The 13,896-nt window shown below is 36.5% G+C and overlaps 1 long non-coding RNA gene across 1 annotated transcript; it reads right to left on the bottom strand.

Annotated features, from left to right (window-relative positions):
* Window positions 1-1,090: 1,090 nt before the first annotated feature.
* LOC148222173 (uncharacterized) lies at window positions 1,091-13,108 on the bottom strand. Its single transcript, XR_015806802.1, has 2 exons — window positions 4,242-13,108; window positions 1,091-3,849 (listed from the first exon to the last, which is right to left on the bottom strand). It is a non-coding gene; the product is annotated as an uncharacterized LOC148222173 (long non-coding RNA).
* Between the last annotated feature and the right edge of the window lie 788 nt (window positions 13,109-13,896).

Raw genomic sequence — 13,896 nt, 5'->3', positions numbered from 1 at the left:
AGCATACCTGGCTCACTACTCTTGCTTAAATGGCTTTATTTCTACCCACTTGTATTAGTACTGGAGCTGGCTGCTTAACAATCTCCATAACTCTGTCACAGTGCAAGCTGGCTTGTACTGGGCAGTTAATCTGACCACTGACTGGATAAGCAGCCTGGCTTAAAAGGCAGGCCCCCAAAGAACAGAGATAGGACAAAATTGGAGACAGACAAGGATTTAATCCAATGAGTTCCAGCCCTGGCTGCAGAGAGCTATTGGTCAGCGGGCTGAGCAGCCTGACCTGGGAGCCAGTCACAGACGTTTACCCGGGAACATTGAAAGGGGTATATAAAGCGAGGTCAGAACTGAATAAAGGCTTTTGTCACGTGGATTACAGAGTGTAGCATCTTCTGTCTCAGACTCTACGCTGTCGCACCTAACATAACTCCACAGATTATCTCTTCTATTTTCATTCATTTTCTGAAGCTCTAGGGCAAGTGAATATTAAAATCAATCTAGAGTCTGTTTTTGAATCCTTGCAGTGAAATTAGTAATTCAGTTAGTAAAAATTTTGCCTATTGTGGGATTCCAAATCAATCAATAGGTAATCACTATGTAATTTTTATTTTAGAAACAGTAATAGAACACTGTATCAACTATTTTTAGTGGAATGTTGGTATTAAAAATCTTCTTACTTTCCTATTATCTCAATTTAAAATAATTATTAATATTAATATATTAATTGGTAAGTTATTATTAATGTGCATTCTTTTGATATGATATGATATTTATTATACTTATTATATTATATTTATTATATTCATTGAGACTCTTACCATAGCAGTACAAATAAAGAAGAAGATACAGTCGCGTCCTGTGCTTACAATTCTTCATCCCATTTTTGCGAAAAACTGGTTGAGTACACTGATCCAATCCACAACTAAAAATTGTATTCACATTTATGTGTGTTCTTAAATCACAGTTACAGTACAGCTAAGATTTGCATCTCAGATGCTGTTCTGTTGCTGAATGTTTGCATCTCCTGCTACATTGGTCTGACCTAACATGTTTCATAGACGTGAGACATTGCAAATGAAGAAAACAACAGAAGTTCGCTCATTTATTGTACTTTAATTATTAATCCTGCAAGAGTTTGAGCCAGTTTTTTTCTGTGGATCTAAGGATGGAAATTTGAGCAGTAATTCTTCTCCAAAAAAAAGCGGTCAACTCCATTTGAGCCCAGGAATGAAACACTACCAGCCCAGGTTAACATTTAAATGGGAGATCATAAAGTAAAGAATCGTGGCAGATGAAGAACAAAGACTTGTGACCAATTAGTCAAGAAATGTTATGCCTCATATATCAAAAGATTGGCTTTATTTAGTCCTACCGTTCCTGCTAAATTGCTACAGAAGTAAAAAAAAAAAATCAAGAATGATGAATTTCTATGCTCTAGAAATGTAATAATTTCACAGATAATTTTTACCCTTTCTAGAAAAGACAGGCAAAAAATACCATGGTAATTTCTTTCTTCCTTCCTATAGTTTAGTTTTCAAAACTGAAAATATACAGTTAACAGTTTAGTTTCAAGCAAAGATGTAAAAGTAAAGCAAAGAAAAAAGGAAGAGGTATTTCAAGGAATGTAGCACCTTTTACACTAAGCCACTATTTACAGTTAATCATAAAAACCAGTCTATTAAAATACAATTATCTGCAACTGATTTTAGCCTAAAGGTTTTAACTGTAAACAGTTTGCTCTCTAATAGGATAAATGATATTTTAAAAGTTAATAAATTGCATGAAATGATCATTACTTGCCAATAGGATGGAAGAAAGAAAAAGTATGTTATTATAATTAGGGACATGTATCATCTTTCGGCAGAAACAAAAATACAGTTTTTCTCAAGACAGGATAGAAATATTTTCTACTTTATCGATTATAAACATATTATTATAACATTTAATATATTTAATATAGATTAATATAACATTTTTAATTCCAGTGATTGAATGCAAGATAAATACAGCATTGAAATGCCACTCTTTTCTATTGACTGACAATAAATTACTTATTCAGTTCACTATTAGGCAAATAGTGCTTTGATACAGCTGACCTGTTGGAAAAGTAATTAGTAATAAAACAAATTTAAAGATTTTGAAGGGACTGAGCCTATCAGCATGTCTGAGCTGAGCACAGCAGCTTTGTGAATTAAGTTTACTTTATAAGGTGTAAGTGCTGGGTTTTCTAGACATCCATAGAATATGAGATAGGATCTCCCTAACAGCTCTCAAAATTAGATTTGTCCATCTTTACATAGAACCTAAAAGGAAATAAAAAGTCAAAGATCTCTGTTGATTTAAATTGTTTATATTGATCTTAATTTAGTTTACAGATTTGTTTATATGAATTTTAGTAGATCTATTAGCAATTTATTGTCTATAGAAGATCAGAAAACCATTCAGTTTTGCCTGAATAAAAACTGCCCCAGAGAGTTTACAATTACATTCTTACGTGCTGTTAACATATTTTCACAATTAAGACTTTTGCTGATCTTTTATATAATTATTTATGTTTGGGAGTATATACATCCTAACTAATATACTAGTTAAAGGTCCATAGAACCAGACTGGGTTCTATGGATCTTGAGCTAGCATGTTTCTCATTACTTTATTGTTGTTACACAGCCAGTGGAAACAGGCCACAACAGATATAAATATTGTTGCACCAGAGCTGCCTTGGTGTAAACATCCAGTTTTTTAGTTAATAAAAAAGAGACTTAAAAAAAAAAAAAAAAGTTAAAAAGAAATTGTGCTTCTGGATTCAGTTACTCTTGCAAATTCTGAAATATTTTATAAAGCCACAGCAAGCAGTTGACTTCTGGAATGCTCTGCTGCTGTCCCGTGCCTACAGCAGGCTGCACTCCTGCCCAGTCTATTGACTCATGAACTTAGTGCCTGCTGGTATTCCTACAAAACCTTGTTCTTGCATGTGAGACACAAGTTTTCAAACAACACATTTCTAGAGTCTCATTCTTGGTTGTCAGCTTATCGCATGTGAACTCCCTACAAATATTTTAAAAAACAAGCCAGGACAGTTGTGTTGACTCAATGGTGCCAGCACCTTTCGGTCAGGTAATGCTCAAAAGGGAAGTCTCTCTTATTAAAGACCCTTTGGCAGTCCAAAGGGTCAAAATCTTGCCTTTTCTGGTAAGTCAGAAGAATAGCTCTGTTAGATGCTTTAAAATTTGGAGAAATGTATAAATCCTTGGCATTCTTACTTGCTTCTGTTTACACAGGCAGACTCTAACACCCTTTATCCTCTTCAAATTAAACCCTAAATGCATGGGATCACAGACAAAAGAAAGCCACTTACCAAAACCTCTATCTTTCCTTTTTACAATTCTAAATATTTAAGTCTAACATCTAAATGCAATTTCATCTTAATATTTTCATGCATCAGTTGTTACATATGCACAAACATTCCAATTTGTACAGACAGATCATAACCAATTATTTTAGGATTCTATAGATTCAACAGCAAGTCCAAAAATTTACCAGCAGCTATGGAAATAATGAGTGCACCAATTTTTGCATAAGACTTTAGACAAACAAGTTCAGACTTCATATAAGCAAACATCCACGGGTGTAAAGTTTTAGAAGATGCTTGTGAAAAATACAGTTCTTATCTGAGATTTAACAGGGTAGGTTTTCCTACTGTATTGGAATCAAAAAGTTAGTCTTTGTCACCTATTCTTCAGTTTTGAATAAATTTTTATCTGACTTTCATCAAAGAAGCTTTACACATCACCAGCTTTCACTGCTTTGAGATCCTAACCAGTAGGGAGCTTGTCAAACTTTTAGAAATATTTCCTGTAACATTAATCAAGAAATCATTTCACAAATATGATCCTACATAAAGCATACACTATCATATTTGCATGAAAGCACTAAAGTTCAGAGATAAGGCAGGTGAAAAACAGACAGAAATATCCAGTTTCAAGATACAAAACTTTTAATGAAACATAAATGTATATTTCAAAGTATTTCCTGTCTCTGTCAAGTGATCTTTCTTTCCACTAAGCTGCTCTAGATTTACTACGCAGCTCAGTCTCACAAGGAAGTTGCTCATACTGTAAGTAACTTCTTTGCAATGAAAGCACAACTTTCCCTCCCTTTTTGCTCTAAAAGTGTAAGACTGATTTCTCTTTCCAATGCTTGCAAATAGAAAACAAGCATGCAGAAGCACACGACTCCACCCTGACCTTGCAGTTCAGGCTGCATCCACTCCCAAAACAGCAGTGCTTGAGCCATGCAGCAATTCACTCCCAGCAGTTCTAGTACAGGACTGTAGACATAAGCAGAGAACTCTAATAACTCTGTGAGTAGTAAAAATATTTACATTTATAATTGGATTTAAAAAATCAAGCATGTTTACCTAAGAAATGTAATACTTATTTACAAGAACTTTGAGAATTATTGCAATTAAACACATATTTTGGCTTGCCCATGCAAATATGAGCAGCCTTATGCTTACGTCCTGGTTTAGGGCAAATTTTGGGGGGAAAACCTCCGGAAGGAGCCCCCAGACAGCAAACCCTCACGACTCCTCCCCCCCACCACCGGGTTCGGGAATAATTTCCTCAGAGAGGAGTGGAAAAAGAACATGTTTATTTAACAAGCGAAACCACTCCCCAGCACAAAAAAAAACAATACCAGCTGACAAAAAAACTTTTTCACCAAGGGATGACAAACTCAGAAAGTCTCTGCGGCCAGTGGTCGCCCAGTTATCAGTCTCCGGCGCTGGGGGATGACTGCTGCAGGTCACAGAATGCAGACTCCCAGTGTTTCTTGGTGTTTCCCAGGTCCCCGTCCGGAACAGGTTCAGATGGTATTCAGGAAAGGGAAAGAAAAAAAAAACAGTCCAGGGAAAAAATTGGACTGCCTAGCTAAACTAACTAATAAGCAAAAGCAAGGGCAAAGCAAAGAAAAAGAGGCAGAAGCGAGAGAGCAAGCCTGCAAGCAAGCCAGCAAAACCAGCCAGCCTCTCCTAAACACAGACCATGGGGGAGGTGAGCCAGTTGATAACAGGACAAAACAAAGCTTCACTTTCAGATTCAGTCCTGAAAGCACAGGACATAATACCAAGCATAAACAGAACACACGATTGGAGATACAAACACTATAACATCACCCTAGGACAGTTGTCTTTGTTTTATGTACTTCTTCAGTACTCCAGCAGGTAATTGTTTAAAAAATATCACGACATGTTGTTGTTGCAGAATATTATCTGATATTCATTTGAAAACTAATCTCTGTCAGCTCTCCCATGAAATAGAGTAAGACTTTCTGTGAAAAAAAACCTACCCAAAGTAACATTTTTTCTACTCTATTGCAAGTTACTTCACCCCAAAATTTGGAAACACATTAAAACTCCTCTAAAAATACCTTGTTTCATTTTCCACATGAGAGGTAAAGATAGTTTAAGTGATTTAAGTGTGACTATAATCCAACAACTCATTATCAACAGATTATACAATCTTTCCAGAAAACACCAAAGCCATCAGGAAATTATTTCTAATTGCAGATATATTTCTGAGACTATTCCCCAAAGATATTATGAAACACTATTCTGCTTTTTAAATCTTCAGATTCATGATAGATAATAATGTTAACTTCATGAATGACATTTAAATCTTGTTCTCACGAGCAGGCAAACTACTTTGCAGACCTTGTAACTATCCATTATAGTTTCTTTCGGCTTCTAATCTAAAGAGAAGTGCAACATTGTTTCATGAATGGGCAATTTCCAGACACATCAGCTTTCTGGATCATAGCATTCGGAGTCTTGTGTAAGTAAAAGCCAAATTCCTCTAAAGCAGTGCTTTTCAGACCTAGACACACTGGCATGGCTGGGTGCCTCATGGACTCAATAATAGGGCATTTACTCTGACAACTACTGAAAAGATGTTTTCAAGACAGAGAACTGTAATGAAACAGCAGAACATGTATTTCACAACTGAGTAGGAGCATGAGATTTCTGGATAAAGGTAAAAGGGTTTTGAATTAATCAATAGCAGCAAAATAAAGGGGAATAGAAGAAGGGATTTTATATTGAAAAAATCCATGCAAATTTTATTTTCCCAAGTTTCAAAAATTAACTTTCCCTTTTATCTTCAGCAATGTTAATGTTAAATTAATATATTTTTTTATGTGTGAAAGGTTGATAGCTATGCCACTGACAGAGCGAACCATCAACAGAAATTAAATTTGGAATCTTATGGATTCCAAAGAAGCTTTGGAAAAACAAGAAAAAATAAATTTCAATCTAATAAAAACAATTATAATTTTGGGACCACAATGTGGTTCTAAACGTGTGTATCCACAAAGGTGAATTTTACATCACATCCTAATTGTCATATTTGGAGGAAATTTTGAAGCAGACAGAATGCAATTTCAAAAGTGCAATTATTATACTCTCCTTGTACAAGTCTATCTTTCTTGTATTTGTCTGAAGTAATAGGCTAATAGACTAAATAATTTTTTGATTCATTCTGCACAAATACCATCAATTTTTTGTCAGTGCTGCCATTATTCTCCTTTTATCTTCTTCAGTTTTCTACAATTCTTTATTTTCAGCTCATTTGAAGCATCATTTTTGGCGTTTATATTTGTATTGTAGATGTAATACAATGAACATTTCCTTATTATAAAAACTTTTTATCAATTTTTCTCTACATTTTTTTACAAGTAAAAAATCTATGAGCAACAAAGAGATCAGCAGACAGGGAAACTGTAATGAGGACCACATTCTCCTACTGACTTATGCTGAAGATGAAAGGAAAGGTATCAAACATTCAAAATACCTGATGTATATTTACATTATTTTAACACTGTATCCCAGTGTCAAACTTTGCACATTTCCTATTGTTGTTATGGGAATACAGCTGAAAATTCAAGACAAAAAGCTTTCCTAAATGTAATGCCACACACTGTGGATCCTAATTTAACCTAACCACTGAATGAATCTGGGATCCAATTCCAAGACTGAAATGTTGTCCTGGGGTACAATGCAAAAATGTGTATTCTATCACCATCTGTTGAAATGTGGGAGGGGTGGTGATCCTTATCTCTGTGGGAGATATCCTCTGCTGATGTGCCATCTGATAAGATCAGGGGGATGATCATCGTTATCTTTTCACAACCCATCCTTCCTCCAGAAGATATATTCTGTTAATGGGCCATTAAGTCCTATTGTGTGACTGATAAGATTACATCATCCCATTGGGAGATGCTCCAGCCAGGGGCAGGAGCCAAGCCTTTCCTACCCAGATAAAAAACTGGGGTTTGGAACACCAAAGCAGCCTCTTTCCACTGAATCTCAGAGGAAAGTCGGACCCTTTCCACATCATCACTGGATCTTGGGAGGAAAACTGCACCTTCTACAGGAGCACTGCTTCAACTGAACCCCATCTGTCATCCAGGAGGATGCAGCCACCATTTAATTGGACTGCTACCAACACCCTGACTGACAGGGTGTCAGGTTGTATTCTGACTCTGTCAGTGGGTTTTTTTGTATTATTGCATGTATTTTATTTTTTATCTTTTTTTTTTTTTTCTTATTAAATTGTATTACTGAGTTGGAGTCTCTCATTGGTTTTGCTTTCAAATCAGTACAAATATTTCCTTAACACCAGAGCAGGCATGACTGCTGGACTGACTCAGTGATAACCATCAAACTTACCCAACCATGGACATCCTTTCTAGTAATAAGATGAATTTTTGTTACACATCCTCCATTCAAGTACAGACTAGGCCCAAATCTGCTCAGTCTCTGAGATAACACATGATCCTTCTTCAAGCAAAAAAAGCATTTAAACTAACATCCTTTCTTAACATTAAAATAATTGTTCTTGCTAATTTTGTGACTCAAAGAACAAGACATTGTTAATTTCAGAAGTTTTTTTAGATTTATGTACTTTTACCACTATTGCAGCAATTGCAGCCTGTATGAAATGAGACACTAAATGAGACTATTACTATAAAAATCTTTTTCAATACCTATATATATATTAATTACAGAGATGTAGCAGTATGTCTAAGAAACCAAGTTATTTCCTCAAGCCCTATAATATACTCACTGATTACCTAATGACTAAATCTATTAATGATTAAATCTATTAATTTAGATACCCATAATTTATGTTTATAAGTTGGATATGAATGCTCTTTTCTTTTCTGAAATACTTGCTTCCTAGTGAAGATGTCTTGTGCATGGATATTGGGCATTACTACACAGACCCACTAGCAGACCTGAACTCATTACATTGAGGTAAAGCAGCTCTGGAAAACAAAGTCACAAACCACTCATCAATTTCAGAAGAGATTCTGGCTCCACTTGTACTAATATTTACTATTAAGATAGCAGCATAAAGACAAGAGGAACATAAATTTGTAACACAAAGAGAATTGCCAAATAACATACAATTAATGTTACTGTTTATTTTAGTTATTTATTTATTTGATCTTAGAATGTGATGGAATAATTAAGGGTGGCTAAAATATGTTTGGAACAGGCAAACTTCTAAAGATCTCTCTTACCTCTTCCCTACGCAGTCTAATGCCACCAATTCCCATTTTATTCTTTCAGTTCCATTCTTTCTACTAGCCAAATGCCTGCTCCCACTCTCTTTGTGTGGCACTCTTAATTGGTAAGAAAATATTTTTGCCTTCCTTCTTTCATCCATATTTTCCCTTAACTTCTTGGGCTCCACGTTAAGTCTTCTAGAGATTTGAAATTACCCTGCATATCAGTGACACTTTGCTGTAAAATAGGGTTAATGAGGTCACTTTGAAGGGACCAGAAGTAATGTTTGTTTTGAAAGTGAGCACTCTGTTTAAATATATTTATTTCTGCACTAAATCAAGGCACTTAGAGCTGTCATGATGACTCAGAGCAAAGTTGCAAAGCCTTGGTTCTGCAAAGAGATTAGTCACTGTTTTCTTGCACTGAGCTGCTCTGAGTCAGATGTAAATTGTTTTACATCGAGTATCTGGGTATAACTTCAAATGGTGCAGTTAACTTCAGTGCAAATTCCTGAAAGAAAAGCTCTCTGTATCTGAGCAAATTATTGACTAGGTCTACCTTCTCCAGTATAGAACTGGGTTTTACAATGAAAGAAATTAGAACTGCCTGAACATTGATTTACATTTTTTCCCTTAGCCAAGGAGAAATGTCAGGGTTAGCAGGCTGAGTTTAATAAACTCTGAGTACACGGAACAATCAGTTGAACTGTGCTCTTAATTCATTAATTATGTCAGAGATAAAAAATCTAGACATCAAAAGGCTTAGGTTGTTTTTTTTTTGTGTCAATCTATAAATGTAAACTTTAAACTTAATAAATATACTAACCCAAACTGTCTCCCTAGACAGCAATACCACCCTAATGCTTTTTGGAGAAAAAACCCACAAGAGACAGTATAGAAGAAATGTGACTTTTCTCTGAACCACTCAACTCTATTAATGCTTTCATATGGATCCAAAGAGAAGAATGTAAAAATAATGTGAAGGCTAAGAGTGGTGAGCTTCCTGAGAAAGAGGATGACCCAATCCACTGGTCAGTTATGGCAAATTAGTGTTGCTCTAAGGACATTTTGAGTTATTTCCACCTGTACAAAGCCTGCATTTGTTCCCGTCTCCTAATAGTATAGTTACCTTCCCATAAAGGCTGTCCTTACTAGTTTTTCTTTTTTTCAAACCCTTTGACTCGTGCTGCTGTTTTACTGGGGAATCAGAAGGCTCTAGCACATTTTCTATTCATAGTACAGTAAAGAACAAGCCAATACTCCTGTCTTTATTAAACCTAAAATAATAATGTCACTAAAAGATTTTCAGGAGAAATGTTGTGTTATTTACTTTTATTTCATTTATTTTCTAGAGAAGGTACTATGGCCAGTACTCCTCAAATGAGCAATCACTGTGTGAAGGAATTCCATCAAATACAACTTTTCCTGCACACTTACTCACCACTTGCTTTCAGTCTGACTTATTTGAAAACTGCCATCTACTTATTATTAACTAACAATAGGCATTCAAATATGCAAATAAGAATAAATATAGGAGTAATATCTGCTGCACTTGTTCATTCTTTAAACTTATGTCATTTATATGTATACCCTAGATTTTGTTCTGTAACTACCCATGCAAATAGTAATGAATTCTATAAACCTATTTGGAACATAATGTGTTAATTAAACTGTATGAAAGACAGTTTGATTATGTCATACCATACTTTATTATTGAAGGGATTAGCATCCAATACCACATCTTCTTTGCAAGATTCAAAATAATTGAGATTTGGAACATTAACACTTTAGAATATGATTGAGGAAGCAAGAACAGATCGTTAGTAAGAATTTTGACATTTTCTGTACACTACTCCTTTATACACAGCCTGAAGATAAGAAATACATTGCTATGAAATGAAGTGATGCAAATGAATACCCTGCACATTTTGTCTTCAGGAATCTTATGATAGTTTTGGAAAGGCTTAATTAAAAATAATGAAAAAATACTTTATTTCAAAATATATCAAATGTCTTTCTGAAAAATAAATATGTAAACCTGTTCTAATCTAGTATGTAATATAATTTAGAGATTCACTGTTACTGTATTATTTATTAATTTATTTATTATGTTGTGGTAATTGTGCTAAGTATTATGCTAAATATTAATATTGTATATTGTACCAATACACAGAAATAACATTGAACTGATAGCAGTTCTAAATAACAGAATGTTCTATTACTGATAGCACAGTAGTAAGGGAAGTCTTGAAAAGCATTGATTGATTCTGCCCTGATACAACATATTTACACACACTCTTTCCTCTCCCCTATTCTCACTCACATCAAGCCACATTTATAGGGCAAAATTGCCCCGTTGTCCAAGATGCATCAGTACCAAAAAGCATTGGTTTAGTCTATACTGATGTAGTAAAAAAAATAGAATGTAAAATAAATAATATAAATGACGTCACAGCTACTTAGAAAGGCACTATAGATAATGTTTCTTCCCAGAGCTCCAAAAAACTATGGTTAATCCCATAGAAGCAGACTAAGCCTTGTTCACTGGTCTCATTATATGTCAGCCATAAAAACAGATGAGATCAGTTTTATCAGTTTTACTTCTACACCCTAAAGCTTTATCTTACAGAATGAATGCTAGCTTCCTGAAAAAAAAAAAACACTGGCACATTATAATGTTTATGATTGTGATAACTCATTAATCACTCTATTCTTAATTTTAAGAAAAAGCAATGGAAAGTAAAGTTTGGCAAGCATAGATTAGCAAGAATAACAATTGAATATCAGGAGGCAGAAAACACTCAGCAACAATCTCCTGTCCTTCCAGTTTATTGCCATGTGACTTTTCTCCTGGCTTTACTATTAATTACTTTCTTTAGTAAAAAGTTTTAGTTGTTGCGAAAACTGCTTGTGAATCTGTGAAAGCTCTTTCTGAAGAACAAATGCAGGTGTAACGATCATACAGAATGGAATTTCAAGTTACATACTTAAAATTAGATTGTACAATCTATATCTCTGTTGGTGAGACCTACTCACCCAAGCTGTCCTACAGGCTAAACTGAGCAAATTGGTATTTCCTTATATATTTCCTCTTTCCAGGGGCATAATTTGTCCCTTAAGTAAATGGTTCAGGTAAAGCCCTCTGAAAATTTCACTAGAGAACTATAGATGTTTAAGACTGAAATAACCTATTTCAACACACACTATCCTATTTACTATAGATTTTCCTTCTTCATAAACCAATAAATAAAAAAAATGCCATTCACTGCCAGGCTTCACGAAGAATTACTGTTGCTACCAAATTAGGAATTCTCAGTGCTTGATTCCTAGTTGCCTACCAGAATCATTAACCTGTTTAGACCTCAAGAACAATGGATCTTTGCATTGCTAGCTGATCTAATATTAACAAATGAGTACTTTAAACTCAATTTTATTTACAGGTAAATCACTGTTCATCTGCAAAATCTGCTGCCTGAATCTGTTAGAAGTCATTGCAGAGCTTAATCAGCTGATTGGCTGGTTGTTTGATTATGCTAGTCTTAATTCTTAAATTTAACTGACAAAAAGTTTATTTTTGTTTTTGTGTGAGTGCAACTCATTTGCTTAAAAATGCATAAGAACTCAGATTTGTCTAATCATATTGGTGATTATTGCCAAGTCCGCTGGGAATCAAACTTGAATGGTCCTTTGCAAGTCATGTATGTGTTGCTGATATAATTTCTCACTGTGACAGATTTACCTCCTATAGGATGAAAAGTGAGTGTGCAAGGAACAAGCATTAGTTTCAGAGCTGACAAGTAAGTAGAATGTCTCACCTACCTACACATCAGCAGATAAACTGTACTCTGGACATCTGATGGTTACAGAGTTCTGCATGGAAGTAGTAAGGCATTCCTACATTCTATGCCACCCTTCCTCAAAGCTGTGCTAAGGGCACTAAATTAATGAGCCAGCCTTGAAGAGAAATTATTTCCTTCCACGAGCAAGTGGAGAAGTGGAGGGAATTTGGGTCAGAAAGAAACATAATCGTCATTCTGCTCCCTTCTGTGTCAGCACAGGGAGCTGGCTGGACACGAAGGAAGGAACGTGCTCTGGCAGGGTCTGATGGCACACTCCCCACTTGTGCAACGCTAAAGCTCGGGGGGAATATGATTCAGAGGATGCTTCTGAGTCACAACTTCTCACTGAGCCGCTCCGAGCGGGCATGGCCACATTTTGTCCCTTCTTGGAACAGATCATCCTCACCCTCCATTCTCAAATGTGTCAAGCAAGCACTGACTTTGTGAGGGGCACTAAAGCACTGGGCACTAATTCCCTTTGCAATAATTAAACCAGACTCATATATATTAACGAAAAGGCAACCACTCTCTGCTAATGACGTCAAACTGTAAAGAAGCATTCAGTATGTATGCTGTCCGAGATGTCTGTGGTGTAATGCTACACATTTAAAATAGTTCCTTACAGACGGACGCAAGTATTTTCACTGCACCTTTCGGAAGCGGAAGTTGTGACTTCTCTGGAGCTCACGGCATTCCCACAGCCAGGGGCACTCCCTGAAGCTTGCTACGAGAGCTTCAAGCGGGGCGCGCCGTCCGTCCGCCCCTGCGGGTCCGAAGGCGCTCCCGGCCACCGCCCGGCGCTCCCCCAACGGGACGGGTACAAAGTCACGTCCTCGGCACTCGCCAGAACGGCCGTGGCCCCTCGACAGAGCTGCCATGGGAACACGCCGCCGCCCAGGTGCCAGAGCCTGTCCCAGGGAGCGGGTGGCAGCGCGGGAGGAGCGGATCGAGCGGTGGCCGAGGAGGCTGATTAGCTCATACTGCTGGTAGTGCTGCGAGCGAAGAGATGAAGGAGCATCGGGGAGTTTCAGAAAGAGACTGGCGGAATCAAGCTCCGCCGTCTCTGAGATGGAAACAGGGACGACCACCAGAGAAAACCCATAATCACACTTCTTAAATACATTTATTTAAATACATAAATAACCCCTTCTTAAATACAGTATCCCTGAGGCGCTAGCACCGCGTGGGCTGGCATTGGCTATACTGGACATGGGGGAAATTTCTGGCAGTTCCTCACAGAAGCACCCGTGTAGCCCCTACTCCCAGCTACCCAAACCTACCAAAATAAACAACCCACTGCATGTCACCAAAACCACAGTGCCTCTGCCAGCAAACCAAACACATTCCATCCCTCACCTCTGGGTACCATATGTTTAAGAACTATCATTAAAATACACATTCATCACAAACTTCACTTACATCAACCAAAATAATTTCCTGCACTGAAGTCAAAATAACATGAACACCAACAAAAGTTACAGACAATACTTCCCTC

The sequence above is a fragment of the Sturnus vulgaris genome, chromosome 14 (genome assembly GCF_052056855.1).
Source record: "Sturnus vulgaris isolate bStuVul1 chromosome 14, bStuVul1.hap1, whole genome shotgun sequence".
NCBI lineage: Eukaryota > Metazoa > Chordata > Aves > Passeriformes > Sturnidae > Sturnus > Sturnus vulgaris.
This window is presented reverse-complemented; position numbering and strand designations above follow the sequence as displayed.